Below are 19119 nucleotides of genomic sequence, written 5' to 3'. Positions count from 1 at the left end.
TATTTTTCGTTGTTAAGTATTTTTTCAAATTGGCGAAAAATGCCAAAAATTCATAGTTTATGCCATATTCGCGTTATTTTGCTATTTTGAACGGGTGAAAAATGTGTCCAGACATCTCTGCATATTCATAAACACTACTTTGCAGCAATTAACATTGTACACTGTTATCGCGTTTTCGAAAAATCAAGGTCCCTGCTAATTGGAACCTACTTTCTGGATGCCCCTCGTATAAATCAGTAGATGAAATGTGAAAATTTAGGTTTGGCAGAGAAACGTCAATAGCTGAAGAAAGTTATATACTTTTAGGACTGAATGATTTGTGTAATTATAATATTAAAATATCTACATATTTATTATTAGTATTTTATTTCATAACATTGCACATTAACTTCGCAGTGACAGATTAATATTCATCTCTCACGAGCATGCGCTTGTCAAATTTTTATACGTTTACCAACGCAGATTTCTGTTTCACTTTTTTGTGATACTATTCAACATATATCGTGATTTGTTGGATTCATCTTGATATCGAAGAAAAGTTCAATGTCATTGTAAACGCATGGCAACTTGTGCAAAACCAGTATTACGTCAAGGGGAAGAAATAAACCCTTTGTACGGATTGCTACATTAAATAAGGTTAAGTGAGCCAAGAAGAGTAATAAAATTCCAGCAGCATATTTGCAGTGGTGCAGCAGACTAAAGCTCCAGGTTTGTTCAATGAAATGTGGTACCACAGCAGACAAACTCGGATATACAGAGCAGTCCCTGACATTCGCTACGAGACTCGGCGGCAAGCTGCCCGGCATCAGCGCTTGTCTTTCCCGGTGAACGGGTCAGCGACAGTGGCTAGAGTCGGCTATTAAAATTAGTTTTCATATTGTGTACTAACCTTGACTACAGAAGGTGTTGAAAATGATGTCCCTCTGCTGCAACACATTCCTGGCATCTCCGAAGGAAATTGGCATTTGCACGTGCAAGTTCGTCTACTGTAATATCCAGATTTTTCGTACAATACTCTCTTTTAACTCACGGATGGTGTGCGGATTGTCTTTGTATACTTTATTTCCCCATTTTTGTTTCAACTTTTATTCAGAACTGACCCTGTTACTCTAAACTTTTTTACGATGTTTAATATAAGCGGCGACTGGCACGGACCCGTTCACCGGGAAAGACAAGCTCTGATGCCGGGCCGCTTGCCGCCGAGTCTCGTAGCGAATGTCAGGGAATGCTCTGTACAAGGCTCTGATTATGTATGCCATTTTCATCAGATGTTGCAGTCTGAAGACATCCAAAAACAATCAATTTCATAAAAGTGCCATGAATGTGATTTTTGTCGCATGTTGTAGTGAGACATTTTGTCGAAGTTCAACGTTAGTCAGACGGCGATATCCGACAAAAATCATATGCATCAATTGAGCCTAAAATGTTCATCGGACAAATGCTGTACCACGACATTCGAAAATTACAGGGTTGCATAGTGCCCTTATTGATTTCCATGTTCCTTCAGAATGTCAGACAAAATGCCGTACTAAGACGTCCGACAACTATCGGACGATGCCACAGTGGTCTGTCCCCACCCCCACCCCTCTATTTGTTGACAGTTCTGTCCCCTTACTGCTCCCATACAGACAAGAAGAAATGATAGTTCCATGCATTTTCCACGTAATATTTATAGGCTTATCAAATTTTTCTGCCCCTCCGGAAATCTATCCCCCCCCCACCTCTCATCACTAGTTTCTGGCACTGTAATTGTGTTGTGCATAAAAGGGGCCTAAAAGTTGATGCTCATAGCAACAAGATTTTCTGTTCCCATGTAGTGCATCATAACGTCGTCTTTCAAAGCAAACACCTGGCACATTCATTCCATCGAATAAAAAAAAGGTCAATCAAGACAAAATTCCCTGACTTTTTTTGACCTCTCAGATTCCCTGACTTTTCCCGGTTTTCCAGGTCTGTCGCCACGTTGTTTTTACTCTCTCTCTCTCTTGTTTCTCCATCGCTTCTTTTAAATCTTCTCTCTCTCTCTCTCTCTCTCTCGTTTCTCCATCGCTTCTTTTATATCTTCTCTCTCTCTATCTTGTTTCTCCATCGCTTTTTTATATCTTCTCTCTCTCTCTCTTATTTCTCCATCGCTTCTTTTATATCTTCTCTCTCTCTCTCTCTCTCTCTCTCTCTTATTTCTCCATCGCTTCTTTTATATCTTCTCTCTCTCTCTCTTATTTATCCATTGCTTCTTTTATATCTTCTCTCTCTCTCTCTCTTGTTTCTCCATCGCTTCTTTTATATCTTCTCTCTCTCCATCTCAAAATCGCGTTCAATTCTATAAATTCTCTCCTATCGCTTCCGATCCTAACATTCTTTTCTAGCTTCTTTATCAACTCTACCACTCTCGCTCATTCTCTCTCATTCACACGCACTCTCTCTTATTTCTTTCCCTCAAAATATTTTTATTATACAATGACCTATAAATATGACGTCAAACAATTCTTAAGTGTACGCATATATACGTAGCTATATAACTTTATTTTTTTTTAAAGTGACCCTCCATTATAAAAATTTTCTGCAGATCCCTAAATATATTTTGGTTTGATTTGATTTGATTTAGTTTATTTTACTTCGCTTTTGTGCCACTTGTGGCTAATTCGCGAAGATGGGAATGAGTGATGATATGATGAAATTCATGAATGGATACTCACAAACATCCATGTCCAGTCCGGGATTCGAACCCGGGACCCCTGAGACCAATGAAAAATTATTTCAGTAAAATCAAAACTTCCTTCGTGTCGTGTTTTGGACGGGGAGTGGAACACCTGCAAGTGCGAAATACCATAAATACGTTTGCGTTCTTGAAACCCTCACTCACTTCCAATAAATGTAATACCAGATATCAAATAAAAATTAGGAAATCGATGAAGTCTCGTGTGGCCAAGTGGTTATCGCTCTCGCCCTTGGCGGTAGTGGTCCCAGGATCGATCCACGGAGGAAGTTCTCAAATGTATGGGTTGACTCAGCATAGTGAAGATAATTGGAGACCTAGTTGGAGCGTATAATCAACAATCGCCTATAAACAGCGACGATGGGACCCGACGCGCTAACCGCACATCAACCAATGAAGAGCCGCTTGACAGTCATTGGTCCTCAAAGATTAGTTACATGAGTATTAAATAATACAAATTGATTTTTTATAATGTATAAAATATTATAACTATTAAATATAAAAATTGATTTTTTAATAATGTAAAATTACATAAAATTGGCCTGAGGCCAATGTTAAACCTCTGTGTATGTTTGTTTATACGTATGCATTGCAAGTTCTCTAACAATGACCCTGAACTGAACCAGGAACCATTGCCAACATATCCCTTGGTGTACCAGTTCTCCAATCGAAAATGGTTGCAGCAATTACCGTTTGCAAAGTAAGGATGCGATAACAAATTAACACTTTCTCATTTGCACTACAAATTTAATATTCAATTACGCAACGCGTCCTTCTACGAACAAAATTTTACCAATTAAAAATCTCATCGTTTCTAATAAATGAAAAATAGAAACTGCAGCATCCTCTTTGCGATAATCAGTTCCATTTCCAGCACGAATGCAAATGTGTTTTCTTTTTTTTTTTAATTTTGATTTGATAAGAAGGCGCGATCGTTACCAGCGCTGCCATTGGCCGGTTCGAAATCGTATCAGATCTCACTCGTGCACCGGGAGAGCCTGCGCTACTACCGTGACGTAAGAAGGTCAGGGGGAAGGAAAAAAAAAACTTTCAGAATTTGCTTAAAATCGTTTCAGCAGCTCGCGGTGCGTGTCAGTGTGTTAAAGAGTGACGAACAGCCGAGTGGGCGAAAGCGTTCTCCCTCTCTCAACGGTTGAGCGAACGGAAAGAAGAAAGTGCTTGTTCGGAGAGGCGTCGGGCGAGAACTTGCTTTGCAATGCGAGGAAGGTGCTCCTCTTTATTGGATTAAGTGTCAGTGTCGTCAATTGTGTTGCTGTGTTTTTGTTTTTACGTGGAAAACTTCAAAGGAAATTTAAATAAGGTAAGTTTTATTCTGCATATATCATATAAAGTGCATGCGTTAACAGTTCACACATATACACGAATAGGAACTGGACTCACAGTATAAGTGTTTGTTTTAAGTCCACTTTATGCACAGAAAGGCTAATCGGGACTGGACCTACAGTTTAAAGTGGGATCCGAACCACCATGTGCCTCCACCGGGTATCGAACGCGGGAGTCCTCGATCACAAATCGACGACGTTACCACTACGCCATCAGAAACACCGTGCAGTGTACCTCCACGTGGCGTACCCAGAAATTTTTTAAGGGGGGTTACATATCCTGTCTTTAGTAGTCAGTCCTGATTTTGCCATTTTTCCTGTATTTGGTGTTCTTTTTGTAGAAATACTGGCCCAAAAGGGGAATTATGAGCCCCACTAACCCTCCCCCCTCGGGCACGCCACTGTTTGGACCCCTTGATTACTGCCAATTCGCCATGACGCAGCCATAGGCGTGTAACTTGGTAAGGACAAGGTTGTCACTTGCCCCATCGAAAATTTTCAGGCTTATTTAAAAATACAAGTTAAGGATATTCTTCTTAACTCCTAGGGCCTGAGAGGTTCGATACCAGGTGGAAGCACATTGCACAGTGGTTTAGACCCACTTTAAAACTGCAGATCCAAACCCGATTGGCCTATTTGTGTATAAAATTGGACTTAAAACAACAAATCAAAATAAAATAAAAATCTTAGGGCCTGAGGAACAAAGAACAAATAGCAATTTTATGGCTTCTCAAATGTGACAGTGGATAGTGCTGGACACTATTTTTATGGGATGGACAATGTTCATATTCTGAACCCTCCATAATGAAGCCCAAGTTCGATTCTGCCCCTGAAAGTTAGGCCACAAATATCGCCAGTCCAAGGCTTCGCATTTTAGCCCCGCGAAGATCATTTGCATATGAGAAAACAGGGCGTTTTAAAAAAAAACTGAACAAGGTTTGAGTTCTAACTTTCCGTTACCTTTTATTAACACCCTTCTTCAATACAATAAATACTTTTGACTCGGAATGTACATTATTTTAATATCCAAAAAGAACTGTTTTGACACACCTAGAATATCGAAGATTGCTGAAATCATACTTTACCTTACGAATGTGATTGACATACTTCAATATTAATCTAAAACTAGTTGATATGTAAGGTTAATTGATGTATGAAATAAAAAAAGAATGGTGTGTAAATGCAAGTTTATATGCAGAAATGGCAAATTCACTGCAGAATCTTACTTAATAGACTGCCACGTAAATACATCAGTTATAACAGAAATGACAGTTGAATGATATTAAACCTTGACACACTGTTCTTTTCTTTTAAAGAAAAAAGGTTTATATTTCAACCGCTCTTGTAATTAAATATGAAAAGCAGACACTAGCTACTGATACACCAGATATTTATAGAAACAGAATTTTAAAAAATGTCTATGTTTTATCACTCAAGAGATTTGGATTGATTGATCGATTAATTTGGTGTTTTAAGTCCACATTATGCACAGTAAGGCTAATCACCTACAGTTTAAAGTGGGATCCGAGCCACTATGTGCCTCCACTGGGTATCGAACCCGGGATCCCTTGATTACAAGGCGACGATGCTACCACTGCGCCATCGGGGAGGCCCCTTAAGAGATTTGGAAACTAGAACAGTCTGTATATTAAGATGTGTTCTCTAAAAATACACAATGTACAAATTGTTTATTGGTAATTATTATGCAGTTTATTCTTTCTATGTAGGACATGTGTTATTTAGTCAATGAATCAAACATCTGCTTTTTTTGTTTATTTATAACTAGGACACGGAAGTTGAAGACCTATAAATTGCCAAAAAAAGAACTATAAAAAGATCTAAAAATATCAAGAAAAGGAACTAAAAACGGAAAAAGGACGTATAAATGTGATCCAAATTAAATAATGACTTCAGTTTTAATTACATATTTAATGAATAAAAAAATTAAAAATTCTGATGGTATGGAACACACAGTTCGGAAAAAACTATATGAATGAAATGCATCTTCTTTCAGACATTATATATTTTTTAGATTAACATAATTTGAAAAATCATATTTGAAGAATCATATTTGGCCCAACCACACTAGGGTTACAGAAATAGGACTTCGGATCCTATTTCAGTCGTCCAAAAATGTTTTTCTCTCGTTTCAGGGATGGTTCAAATATGTTTATTATTTTTTTTTATTTCTTTACTACAGAAAGGATGTTTAAGAGGTGATGAACTGATGATGATTCGAATTGAGAATGAGCAGTAAAAACGTAGTCGAAAGAAGGTGAAGTTGCAAAAAAAGCCGTTAAGACCTTTAAAAAGGCTAAAAAAGGACCAATAAGACAAAAAACGCCGAAAAGGCAAAAAAGGACAAATAAAACCCACCTTTTTCTGGCCTAAAATGACCCAAAATGAACATATATTATGTTGGGCCTCGTCTTGGGACACTAGGAGAAAAAAAGGATTTTTTCCTCAACTTCCGAGCCGTAGTAATAACAGTCCGGAAACTTAGGTGAACATTATCCACTGACTATCTTTCTTACTTACCCACTATCTTATTCCCTTTCCTGCTTTGTTTCTCTCTCTCTCGCCATATTATTTTCCTTTCTCCGATGCCTGTTTCTCTATCTACCTATCAATCATTCCTTTTCTTTGACTTGAAACCTTTCTCTATGTTTCTTTCGTTTTGTCTAAGTTTCCTTATCTCTACATTTCGAGAGAGCGTCTATTCTCTCGTCTTCAGGTGAAGGAATTTACTTTTTTGGCCATAATGGGTATCGAACCTAAGCGGCAACTGTGATATTTTATTACAAATGCGGTACGATAACCAACTACTCGAAGAACTAGAAATATGAGTAGTAACTTAAATTGACGTTCCTTGATATTTTGTTGTCTACTTTATGCACATATAGGCTAATCTGGACTGGACCTACAGTTTATAGTGGGATCCGATCCAATATGTGTCTCCACCGGGTATCGAACCATGGATCCATTGATTGCAAGGAGACAACATTACCACTAGGGATGGACGATATCGGAAATTTGATATCGCGATATATCGTCACCACGATATATATCGTCAAATGACGTGAAGATATATCGTCTAGTTGATATCGCCTGGACGATATATTTTTAATATCGTGATATATCGTCCATCATTAGTTACCACTACGCCATCGGGGAGGCCTTATAATTTAAATGTAGCAAAAGATAGTATGGAATATGTATTAGAATACATAATACATGCATTCTATTTTATATACGAGAGCAAGATTGAGGAATGTTCAAGGTCATTGACTCCCCCTTCCCCTCTCATGCATGTGCTATTTTACAATGACGTGAGTAAACTCACCGATGTCAGTGGAAGGTCAACTAATGATCTTCCGGGGGAAGGTTCCGGGTTCGACTGTTCTCTCGTGGCAGTGGCGACGACAGAGTCTCGTTTGAGTGGGCGAAATATTATCAGCTGGATTCGCTTAGATTTGTTCTTTTTCTTGTCCTAGTTCTCTTTCTTTCCTCACGTTTCTTTCACACTCACTTTTATCTTCTTTCTCTCTCTTCTTGTTTTATATCTTTCGTTTCCTACACTCATCCTTCTTGTTTCTCTATTTATCTTTCTTTCTTTTAGCCCCTACTTTCTTTCTATCTCTGCTTCTTAATAATCTACCTATCAAACTTCTCTTTGCTTCAAATCTCTCTCTACGTTTTCTTTATTCTTTCCCCAAGTTTCTTTTTTGTTTCATTATTTCTCTATCTACTTATCAATGTTCCATTTTATTTTGCTTCAAATCTCTCTCTATACGCTTCTTTCTTTTTGTCTACGTTTCCCTATCTCTTACTTTCTGTTTCGTTATTTACTTACGAATCTTGACTTTTCTCTTGCTTAAAATATTTCTCTATATTACATTCATTTTGTCCATATTTCCCTATTTCCTTCTTTCGCCGTTTTCCTATATTCTACTATAAAATTATCTCTATCTTGTTCTTTCAATTTATCTCCCTCTGTATCGTTATAGCTACATCCCTATCTGCGTGTGTTTCTTGCTTTATTATAAATAAATCAAAAAAATGTCATGTATTCTTCATCCACTGAAAGAACGAAGTTACTGTAAATAAAAACACGTGATTTCAAAGAAGTAGCTCCTTTACTTTGCGTTTCTGGTCGTAGCTGTATTCCTCCGCGAAAGATTCCTTCACAGATGCCATTCGACCAACCAATAGAATTTCTCACAAGCCACGTGCATTTGTTTATCGTCACTTCATTCTTACAACGGAATGAAAATAGGATATTTGGGTGGGCTGCGGCCATTTCAAAGAAGAAGTAGAATCCGCCCTTGTACCTCTGATGGATACGCGCCTGCTTTGTGAGTGTCATATCAACAATTTCATGGGCCTCGCTGGTGGCGTAGTGGTCCAATCGTCGCTTTGTAATCAAGGGGCCCCGGGTTCGACACCCGGTGGAGGGACATAGTGGTTCGGATGCCCTTTAAACTGTAGGTCCAGTCCCGATTAGTCTATCTGTGCATAAAGTTGACCTAAAACTCACATAGTAAGCATGTATCCATATCGTTGTTATTAGATAAAAATACAGAAAAGTGGCACTAAATAGTAAAATATGAATATAGAATCAAAACCGGAAACAGGTGTGAATAATTGCAACCGATATGTCAGAATCTTCTTTTGTCGTGTCGGAAGAAGTCACACATAATTTTAAACTTTCAACTAAGCATGAGTGACAGTCACCCTTGGGTTTGGCAATGTGTTTGTGCATGCCCTTTCCTTGTGAACTATCAATAGAACATAATACTGTAATGGTAAAGTCTCATTGGAAATTCCCTCTTTTGTTGTACACTCTAAGCAATGACACGGGCGGAAGAGCCAAATTTAAAACTTTAGTTTGTGTCTCCTTTCTTGTTGTTGAGGCATTTCCTGTTTGGAATTCCCTTTGCGTGCTTGCGCAGCAGTACAGTCACTTGACCTATACAAGTAGACCTTGTGGATTTTCAAGATATGCATACACCCATGGGCGTCGGCAGAATTTTTTGTAGGGGGAAAAGGCGATTGACAAAACTTTGACAGTACAAATAACGTCAATTAAAATGGTTATGATTATTATAATAAAAATAACTTCTATAAAAATAATAAAAATAAACCAATTTTATTCCATATTTATTATTTTTATATACTTAAGAAGACTTGTCTATTCGATCCACGAGATTAGTAAATATCCAGAAAGTTTTATAAAAATCATACAGCTCGTAAAACTTGATTCATTCATTGATTAAATTAGGTTATTTTCCTTCGCTTTTCTTCCACTTTTGGCTAATTACTACAAAATATTCATGCAGGGTGGCTACAAACAAGCAAAAATGAAATTCCCTGACTTTTCCAGGTTTTCCAGGACAAAATTTACATTTTTCCCTGACAATTACAAACTAAAATAAAGCCATGTTTTTGTAAATTGATATAATAAACTTATACAGATCCAGGCACGGATTTGTTAAGCACCAATATTATCTTCAATGAAATTGACTTCATTCCTCTATTCTCTATGATTTGAATTCAAACTGCAAAATAGTGAATTTGGAAAATTATTACAATTCACAAGCTAGGGAAGGATTACGGAATTTTGTTGTACACAGTAAGTTTAAAATAAAATACTTGATTATTTTTAAAGTTGCGACTAAATGAGATAAGAGTGAAAAGTGAATAATTAAGAAATACAATTTGTAATTTATCAGTCTCCTTATCCATTCTCGGTATTATATGTTGATATTTCCACTGAAGTTTGGAAGCCTCTGCTTGCAAGAACCATGAGTGTGGACTCAATTTTCAATGGATAAAGCTACTTCCCTCTTCTCTGTAAAGCAAACAACTTAACTCTTTCATATAAGTGAAACAATTGAATCGAACAAAATAAAGTGTCATATTTCCATACATTATCAATGGGATTTCTGCTTCAGTACAGTATATCCAAGTGAAGTACTGTGAAATTGACAACATGCAGTTATACCATTAATGCTGACGAAAAGGGTATGTAGATATTAGAAATTTAACGCAAGGAATTTATAGAATTGCATTGTATAGGTACCTGATTTAGCTAACCACACATTAAAACACTAATAATAAAAGCTTCTGAAAGTTCATATACGAGGGGAATCCTGAAAAAAGCTCCAATGGTGCCTATACGCAGCACTAGTGGTCGGAGAGGGACACACGCACATGCAGGCAGGAAGAAGTGGCATTTAGCTGTAAATGGTAATAGTCGTAATGCAGCCGTTTTAGGAGAGTTCTAGGTTAAAGACTGCAGCTCTCATACAGTCTCCCACAGACTGCGATGTAACCTACATTGCACGCTCGGAATTTGGCACAGAGCCACCAGCAATTGTGTGAGGTGTGCAAACCGGACGTCGTGAACGATAGTATGGTCAGACGATGTTGCAGACAATTCACGGAAGGCCAATCGAATGTGCACAACCCCATACAGCACAACACAGGCCCTTTGCATCACTTCAGGTGAGAGATCTTGGACCACTCCCTGCACAGCCCTGCCCTTTAATGTACTGACTTTCATCTCCTGGTTTAACTTAAGAGGTTTCTGGCAGGGCAAGAATTTGACAGCTACACTGCGGTAGAGACAGTTCCAGTTTTTGTTTGTCAGTCACATATACCATGGGCATACAAAATTTAGTGACATGCTACGACAAATGCCAGAAGAACGGTGGTGATTATGCCGAAAATTAAGTTAGGACTCACTGTTACTAATGCAATAAATTACTACTGATATTCTTGTTATATTTATGCCTAATCGGTAGGGACCTTAATATTTTGTAGTTTTTTTCTAAATTGGTGTATTTTCTTATTTTTTAGTTTTTACTATACGGTGTTATTTTTCCCAAATTCACATTTTCATTTTAGCGCATTTTCTGGCAAATATCTGAAATTATACCTTGACGGTGTTTTTAAACTACTGTTTCACATGGCAGAGCCTCCTACATGGCGCAGTGGTAGCGTCATAGCCTTGTAATCAAGGGGTCGCGGGTTCGATACCTGGTGGAGGCACAAGTGGTTCGGATCCCACTTTAAACTGTAGGTCCAGTCCCGATTAGCCATACTGTGCATAAAGTGGACTTGAAACACCAAATCAATAACAATAACAATGTTTCACATGGCCCACATATCTTCATGAGAGTTTGATATGTTGAAAGTTGTTTTGAGAAAGTTATTTTCCATACATCTTTTTTTTAATTTTAAGGTAAGGATTTTAGATAATGGAATTTCCCCCATATATACTGAAAGGTGCATAATGACCATAAGTGGCGACGCACCAAAAAAATTTTAATCAATCAATCTCACGTGACAGATACCGATATATTATAGCACCAAAAATTGGCATTATCTTTTTTTGACTTGTTATGTTTCCCAAAATTCGCGTTTTTGTTTTAGAACATTTATCTGCCAAATATACCGAAACTTAATACTTCATTGTGCTTTTAAACTATTATTTTAAATAATGGTCTACGTATTTTCGTGACAGTTTGATATGTTGGAACTGGTTTTTGAGGAAGTAAAAGTAAAAGGGGTGTGGAGTTAGGGTACCACACTTTCTTGATCACGGCTCAAGGTGGCTAGTGATGTGATCAGCACCACACTCCTGGCTACCTTTATCCCTCAAAGTTTCCTCAAGATACCAGTTTCATATTATGCTGGAGCCGGAGCAGTTTGAATATGTGGAAAACATCCCGGTTCTCCCCGCAGGGGATCGACCCCGGGTCTCTCGCATATTAGTCAGTTGCCCTAATGACTGAGCTCCATTATTACTCGCTTGACAAATGCCGATGGTGCACACTTAGCTTGGTAATTCAAAACATATCTTCTGTGACAAATACGAAGATGTGGCTCCCTTGTGACGGTAGATATGCACGCGATCTCCTGTTAGAACCCTACCGCTTTGCTCTGTGATGCAAATGGTTTTGATAGAAGTTGAAAAAATTGTGGGAAATACATGATTTAATGTGTCTATCAGAATTATTCCATGTACGTATAACTCTACAACTTACTCTTGAGTAAAATGTTGGGAAACTTGCATGTTCTATGTACATAAACATGGCCTAGAAAAGACAAGAATGTTGGATTTCATGGAATTTCATTTTTTTAGGACATTTCTTTTTAAAAAAATCGTTAAAAAGGCCAACAATTTGCATTTTATGCCAAATTCGCATTATTTCGATATTTCGAACGGGCGAAAAATGTGTCCAGACATCACTGCACATTCCTAAACATAACTTCGCAGCAATTACCATTTTTCACGGTTTTGGCGTTTGCGAAAAATCAATGTCCCTACTAATTGGAAATTACTTTCTGGCCACCCCTCATATAAATCAGTAGATGAAAATTGAAAATTTAGCAGGGCTGGTAGAGAAAAGTCAATCCTTGAAGAAAGTGATTTGCTTTTATGACTGAATGAATCGAGTAAATATGATATTAAAATATTTACGTATTTATTATTAGTATTTTGTTTCATAATATTGGATATTAACCTTACCCTGTGAGAGATTAATGACCATCTCTCACGAGTTTAAACAGACAGGACAGAGAGTGGCGTTAATTTCAATGCAATACTAGTGTTACAGTAAATTTGAAGTTGGGAGCATGCTCTTGCCAATTTTTATAACTTTCACCAATGCAGTTTATGTTTCACTTTTTCGTGATAGTATTCAATATACACTGGTGTGCAAAACCTAAGGACGAAAGTAAGTTTCGCATGCTGTGTCAGTTACAAACGGCATAGATCGGTGAAACTTGAACCATACATACAAAGTAATGTTACAGTATGATACAGGAAAGAACAGAGAAAAACACGTGATGATCAGAACAGAAAATGACATTTTTACGCATAGACCGGAAATTACACAGAAGGCACTGCGTTTCATGATGGCCCCGTGACATTACAGAAGTAATGAAATTGTCCTTAGAAGGGTGTGTGATCACCACGGACAACGATGCATGCTCTGCAACGTGCTCCAATGCTGCTCACAAGGTTGGTAATGAGTTCTTGTGGTATAGTAGACCATGCCTCCACCAGCGCTGTTGTCAACTGTTGGATGGTTGTTGGTGCATATGGACGTGCTGCAAGACGTCTTCCCATTGCATCCCACACGTGCTCGATGGGATTCAAGTCAGGGGAACGGGCAGGCCAGTCCATACGCCGAATATCCTCTCGTTCAAAGAGCTCCGCCACTTGCGCTGTTCTATGCGGTCGCGCATTATCATCCATAAAGATGAATTCGGGGCCGACTGCACCTCTAAAAAGACGCACGTGGGGAAGGAGAACAGTGTCACAATAACGTTGACCGGTGACTGTACCGCGTTCAAAAATTTGGAGCTCGGTACGCGCATGCAACATTATGCCTCCCCACACAAGAACACCTGCACCACCAAAACGATCATGCTCGACAATGTTCCTAGGTTCATTGCGTGTTCCCAACTCTCGCCAGACGAGTGTACGTCCAGAATCACTACTCGAACTGAATCTGCTCTCGTCTGAGAAGAGAACGCGACCCCACTCCTCCTCGGTCCAGTCCTGATGTTCTTGGCACCACCGCAAACGGTGCCGCCGATGCGCGGGTGTCAACGGAACACAACGTAATGGCCGTCGGGCAAAGAGACCACACCCATGCAGTCGACGTGTCACTGTGGATCGTGAGATTGGACGAATCGCGGTCCTGTTAAATGTGTTTGCAATTCCACCCGCTGTTTGACATTGGTCCCTGCGTGCCTGTTGCACAATGTAGCGGATGTCCGCTGCTGTAGTTGACCGTGGTTGACCACCACCTCTTCTTTGCACAGCAGTGCCTGTGGTTCGGAACACTCTCCATGCACGTGAAACAATGCTGTGGGCAATCCCAAACTCCTGGCCCACACTCGTCACACTTCGTCCTTCTTCCAGTTTCCTGATGATTCTTCCCCGTGTGAACGCATCCAAATGTTGTCTCCGGGCCATGTTGTTGTGAGTAACACCACCACAATGCACCTTAACAACCCTCTGACTCACACACACTGTCTCGTCCCATTCATTCAACTGCTTCGTGTTGTTGGAGCTGACCCATTCGGCGCAATGGTCACGCTGGCGTCATGCCATGCAACTTCTTGGTCCCTGTGCATGTGTAGTCAACCTCTGGCAACATGCTGCCGGGCTTTCATTCATTTGCACCGACTACGAAATATTTTATGTTACTTTATCTATCTCGTCCTTAGGTTTTGCACACCAGTGTATATCCCGTTTGGTTGAATTCTTCTTGATATCTAAGAATAGTGCAATGTCATTGTAAACGTATGTTAACTTGTGCGAAACCAGTAATACGTCAGGATGATGAAAGAAGACCTACATAAGCACTGCTACATTATAAATAAGGTGAAGTGAGCCAGAAGAGTAATAAAATTCCAGCAGCATATTTGCAGTCCATGCAATTTCTGTCGCATGTTGTAGTGAGATACTTTGTCAGGTGGCGATATTCAACAAAAATCGTATGTATCAATGGAACCTATTTGTTTCCATGTTCCTTCAGTTTGCCCAACAAAATGCTTTACTACGTGACAAGTCCCCTTACTACTCCCATATGGACAAGAAAAAATGATAATTCAATGCATTTTGCACGTAATATTTAGAGGCTTAACCTTTACTCCCCCAATGATACCATACGTTATCATCAGAGTAAGGTCGTACTGGCCTGATGATACCATATGGTATAATGGTGCTGATTACGAAATGAATGTGCTTTTTGGACATTCATACTCTTATGTTTGGGTGGAAACTCTGACACAGGTCTGGAGCAAGCCTGGGAAATTCATATTGATGACCAACCTCCCCCTCTCCGCAACATATCCATGCCACATTTCCGAACAGAGTTTCACATTTTGGATCATTATTCAATCTGTATGGCACCCAGGAACATGAAATATGTTTCAATCTCTTTGGAAACGACCATTCTTTGAAGAGAACACTAAGGTTTGCGCCTTTTCACTAAAATAGCGGGAGAAGAGGGGGCAAACCTCAGATTTTTATGTTTTTTTCATTGAAATTCGGTGGTCGCTCCCTCAAACCCCCCTTCCTCCGTTCGGCGATCTGAATTGTACACGGTTGCATGCTCTGATGTTTTATCTGTAAAACAAAACTAATCCGAAGTAGATTGCTCCCATAGTGCCAGAGTTATAACAATTTTCCTCCAAAAATGCAAATTACCTATTTTTCGAAAAAAAATAGTAATAACATTTTGGCTTATTATTCAACTTGTATAGCAGTCAAGAACATGAAACATGCTTCATTCACTTGAGAAATGCCCATTCTTTGAAAAGAATACTAAACTTCACGCCTTCGTCCCAAATAGCGGGAAAAGAGGGGGCAAACTACAGATTTTTATAGTTTTTAACTAAAATTCGTGGGTCGCGCCCCCAAACCCCCCCTTCCTCAGTTCGGCGTTCTGAATTGTACACGGTTGCATGCTATTATGTTTTAGCCGCAAAACAAAACTTATCTGAAGTAGATTGCTCCCATAGTGCCAGAGTTATAACAATTTTCTGAGCAATATGCAAATTACCTATTTTTAGTAAAAAAAACAGTGTTTCACATTTTGGCTTATGGCACCCAAGAACATGAAACATGTTTCATTCTCTTTGGAAACGTCCATTCTTTGAAGAGAATACTAAGGTTTGCACCTTATACCCAAAATAGCGGGAGAAGAGGGGGCAAACTTCAGATTTTTATGTTTTTTTCAATGAAATTCGGGGTCGGTCTCCCCCAAATTCCCTTCCTTGGTCAGGCGTTCTGAATTGTACATGGTTGTATGCTGTGATGTTCTATCTGAAAAACAAAACTTATCTGAAGTAGATTGCTCCTATAGTGCCCGAGTTATAACAATTTACCTCCAAAAATGCAAATTACATCTTTTTCGTAAAAAAAAAATAATCACATTTTGGCTTATTATTCAACTTGTATGGCACCTAAGAACATGAAACACGTTACTTTCTCTTGAGAAATGTCCATTCTTTGAAAACAATAATAAAATTCGTGCCCTCTACCCAAAATAGCAGGGGAAGTAGGGGCAAAATCCAATTTTTCTTTCCATTGAAATTCGGGGGTCGTGCCCCAGGCCCCTCTTCCTCGGTCCGGCGTTCTGAATTGTACACGGTTACATGCACTGATGTTTTATCTGAAAAACAAAACTTATCCGAAGTAGATTGCTCCCATAGTACCAGAGTTATAACAATTTTCCTCCAAAAATGCAAATTACATATTTCATTAAAAAAAAATCACATTTTGGCTTATTATTCTACTTGTATGGCACCCAAGAACATGAAACATATTTCATTCTCTTGAGAAATGTCCATTCTTTGAAAAGAATACTAAAGTTTGCGCCTTCTCCCCAAAATGGTGGGAGAAGAGTGGGGCAAACTTCAGATTTTTGTTTTTTCTATTGAAATTCGGGGGTCGAGCCCCCCAAACCCCCTTCCTCGTTCCGTCGTTCTGAATTGTACACGTTTGCATGCGCTTATGTCTTAGCTGCAAAACAAAACTTATCCGAAGTAGATTGCTCCCATAGTACCAGAGTTATAACAATTTTTCTCCAAAAATGCAAATTACATATTTCATTAAAAAAAAAAAATCACATTTTGGCTTATTATTCTACTTGTATGGCACCCAAGAACATGAAACATGTTTCATTCTCTTGAGAAATGTCCATTCTTTGAAAACAATAATAAAGTTTGCGCCTTCTTCCCAAAATAGTGGAAGATTTTTGTTTTTTCTATTGAATTTCGGGGGTCGCGCCCCCCAAACCCCCTTCCTCGGTTCGGCGTTCTGAATTGTACACGGTTGCATGCTATGATGTTTTAGCTGCAAAACAAAACTTATCCGAAGTAGATTGCTCCCATAGTACCAGAGTTATAACAATTTTCCTCCAAAAATGCAAATTACATATTTCATTTAAAAAAAATCACATTTTGGCTTATTATTCTACTTGTATGGCACCCAAGAACATGAAACATATTTCATTCTCTTGAGAAATGTCCATTCTTTGAAAAGAATACTAAAGTTTGCGCCTTCTCCCCAAAATAGTGGGAGAAGAGTGGGGCAAACTTCAGATTTTTGTTTTTTCTATTGAAATTCGGGGGTCGAGCCCCCCAAACCCCCTTCCTCGTTCCGGCGTTCTGAATTGTACACGTTTGCATGCGCTTATGTCTTAGCTGCATAACAAAACTTATCCGAAGTAGATTGCTCCCATAGTGGCCGAGTTATAAGAATTTTCTGTTCCCGTGCAGAGTTCCATAACGATATCTTTAAATAAAAAAAATTAAAAAAGTCAATGAAGACAAAATTCCCTGACATTTCCCTGATTTTTTTTGACACCTCAAATTCCCTGACTTTTCCCGGTTTTCCAGGTTTTCCAGGTCTGTCGCCACCCTGTCATGGGAAAGTCTGGGAATTGGGTATCAAAAAACGTTCAAAAGTCCTTAACATTAAACATTGTTATTATGCTTGAATGGATTTGGGGCATTCCAGGAAAAGTTGTTCTACTCCATGTAATTAACAAAATGAATTAAAATGGAAAATTATTATTGTTTTAATTGTATTAAGGTTCATGGGCGTCCGGAAGGGGGTGGGCGTGCCCCCCTGGAAAATAAAAGTCAACCAAAAATTATGTATTTCACACATATAATTTCATTTTAGCCACAATAATATGTGTTAATTATTGCATGAACACCATAAATTCAAATTTAAGCATTTTTTTTTTTAGGGAACAACACTCTTTTGGGGGAAAATGTGACTTGTTTTCCCTCTGGAAAAAAATACCTTCCTTGCCCCTCCATGGAAAAAATCCTGCGGACGCCCATGTAAGGTTTAGATGTTTGTGAATGCTTATAATTTGCACATTTCACCAATAAAAGTTAGTAACATCTGCAGCCTATATGCTTCGTAGACAATGAAGTCAAAGTTTGCTATATTATTAAAGCGTCACATACGTAACGAACTTTTGTTAATGCTTTTCATGCATTCAGCCTACACCAAGTTCTTTTATAATTTGTTAGCAGATACCATAAAGTAGCTACATCATAATTCCATGAAATCGGTCTATTCTGAATATTTTAATCCAAACTCGTGTCTAGAATGTTAAATTTTGCGTGTAAAATGTCACGCATGTAACGCTGGAATGCCCCATTTGGGTCCATCACGTCTTAATTTGATACAACAAGTGTTCATAAGTTAAAAGTAAGTACTGGAAACGTGATGTTTCTTGCAACTGAAGCCTTTTCTTTAATATTTTCACTGAAAAATAACAATATTAAACAAGCTTAAAGCTAGTTAAAATAATTATCTGGAAATGCTTTTGAAAATAAATACATGAAATCCTGAAAGTGCCAGGGAAATTGTTTTGACAAATTGGGTGGTAATCCTGATGATCCATCATCAACAACAACAACAACAACATAAATTTTAATAACCTGTTGTTACAATTTCTTCATAATTCTATCTATGATCGTAAAAATTTAGTTTTGGGATAACATTACAGAGTTTCTGTGAAGAAACAAAGATTGTTCGGATCAATTTCGTATGTTCCTTTCTTGAAATTTCCTCTAAAGTTCTATGAATCTATGCCAACTAAACCACTCATACAAGTTAAAGAAAAAAACTTCAACATTTCTAGTTTTAAAATAAATCTACGATCAGCCTTGACACATCAAAGTTTCTATACATTTAATTCCTACAGGTTTTCGACATGCAGTTTTGTTTGACACGAATTGCAAATCGAACTAGACGCAATTCTTGGTAAAACTTTCACATTAATTGCACACCATATGTGGTAGGTTTAGAGAACATGGTTTCCCTTCTTTCCGTATGCTACGTACATTCTTGTGCCATACGCTTATTCGTACACGACCAGCGCTCCATCAGGTTCATTGGGTTTCCCCAGAGTCTGATGAAAACAACCAACCGCTAGAGGCGCTGATGTCAATGACTCTCCTGATGGAGATGAATGACCAATCTGAAATATGATTTCTCTTCAGTGTCTA

The 19119-nt window shown here is 38.4% G+C and overlaps 1 protein-coding gene across 1 annotated transcript in view; it reads left to right on the top strand.

The window, feature by feature from the left end:
• The first annotated feature begins 3797 nt into the window (after positions 1 to 3797).
• Positions 3798 to 19119, top strand: part of LOC145989949 (protein yellow-like) — a 67288-nt gene continuing 51966 nt past the window's right edge. Inside the window, exon 1 of the mRNA XM_083125485.1 lies at positions 3798 to 4037. The gene's annotated coding sequence lies outside the window, so the exon portion shown is untranslated. The remainder of the gene's footprint in view (positions 4038 to 19119) is intronic.

This window comes from Lepisma saccharinum, chromosome 7 (genome assembly GCF_977018435.1).
Source record: "Lepisma saccharinum chromosome 7, izLepSacc3.1, whole genome shotgun sequence".
NCBI classification, from domain to species: domain Eukaryota; kingdom Metazoa; phylum Arthropoda; class Insecta; order Zygentoma; family Lepismatidae; genus Lepisma; species Lepisma saccharinum.
This window is presented reverse-complemented; position numbering and strand designations above follow the sequence as displayed.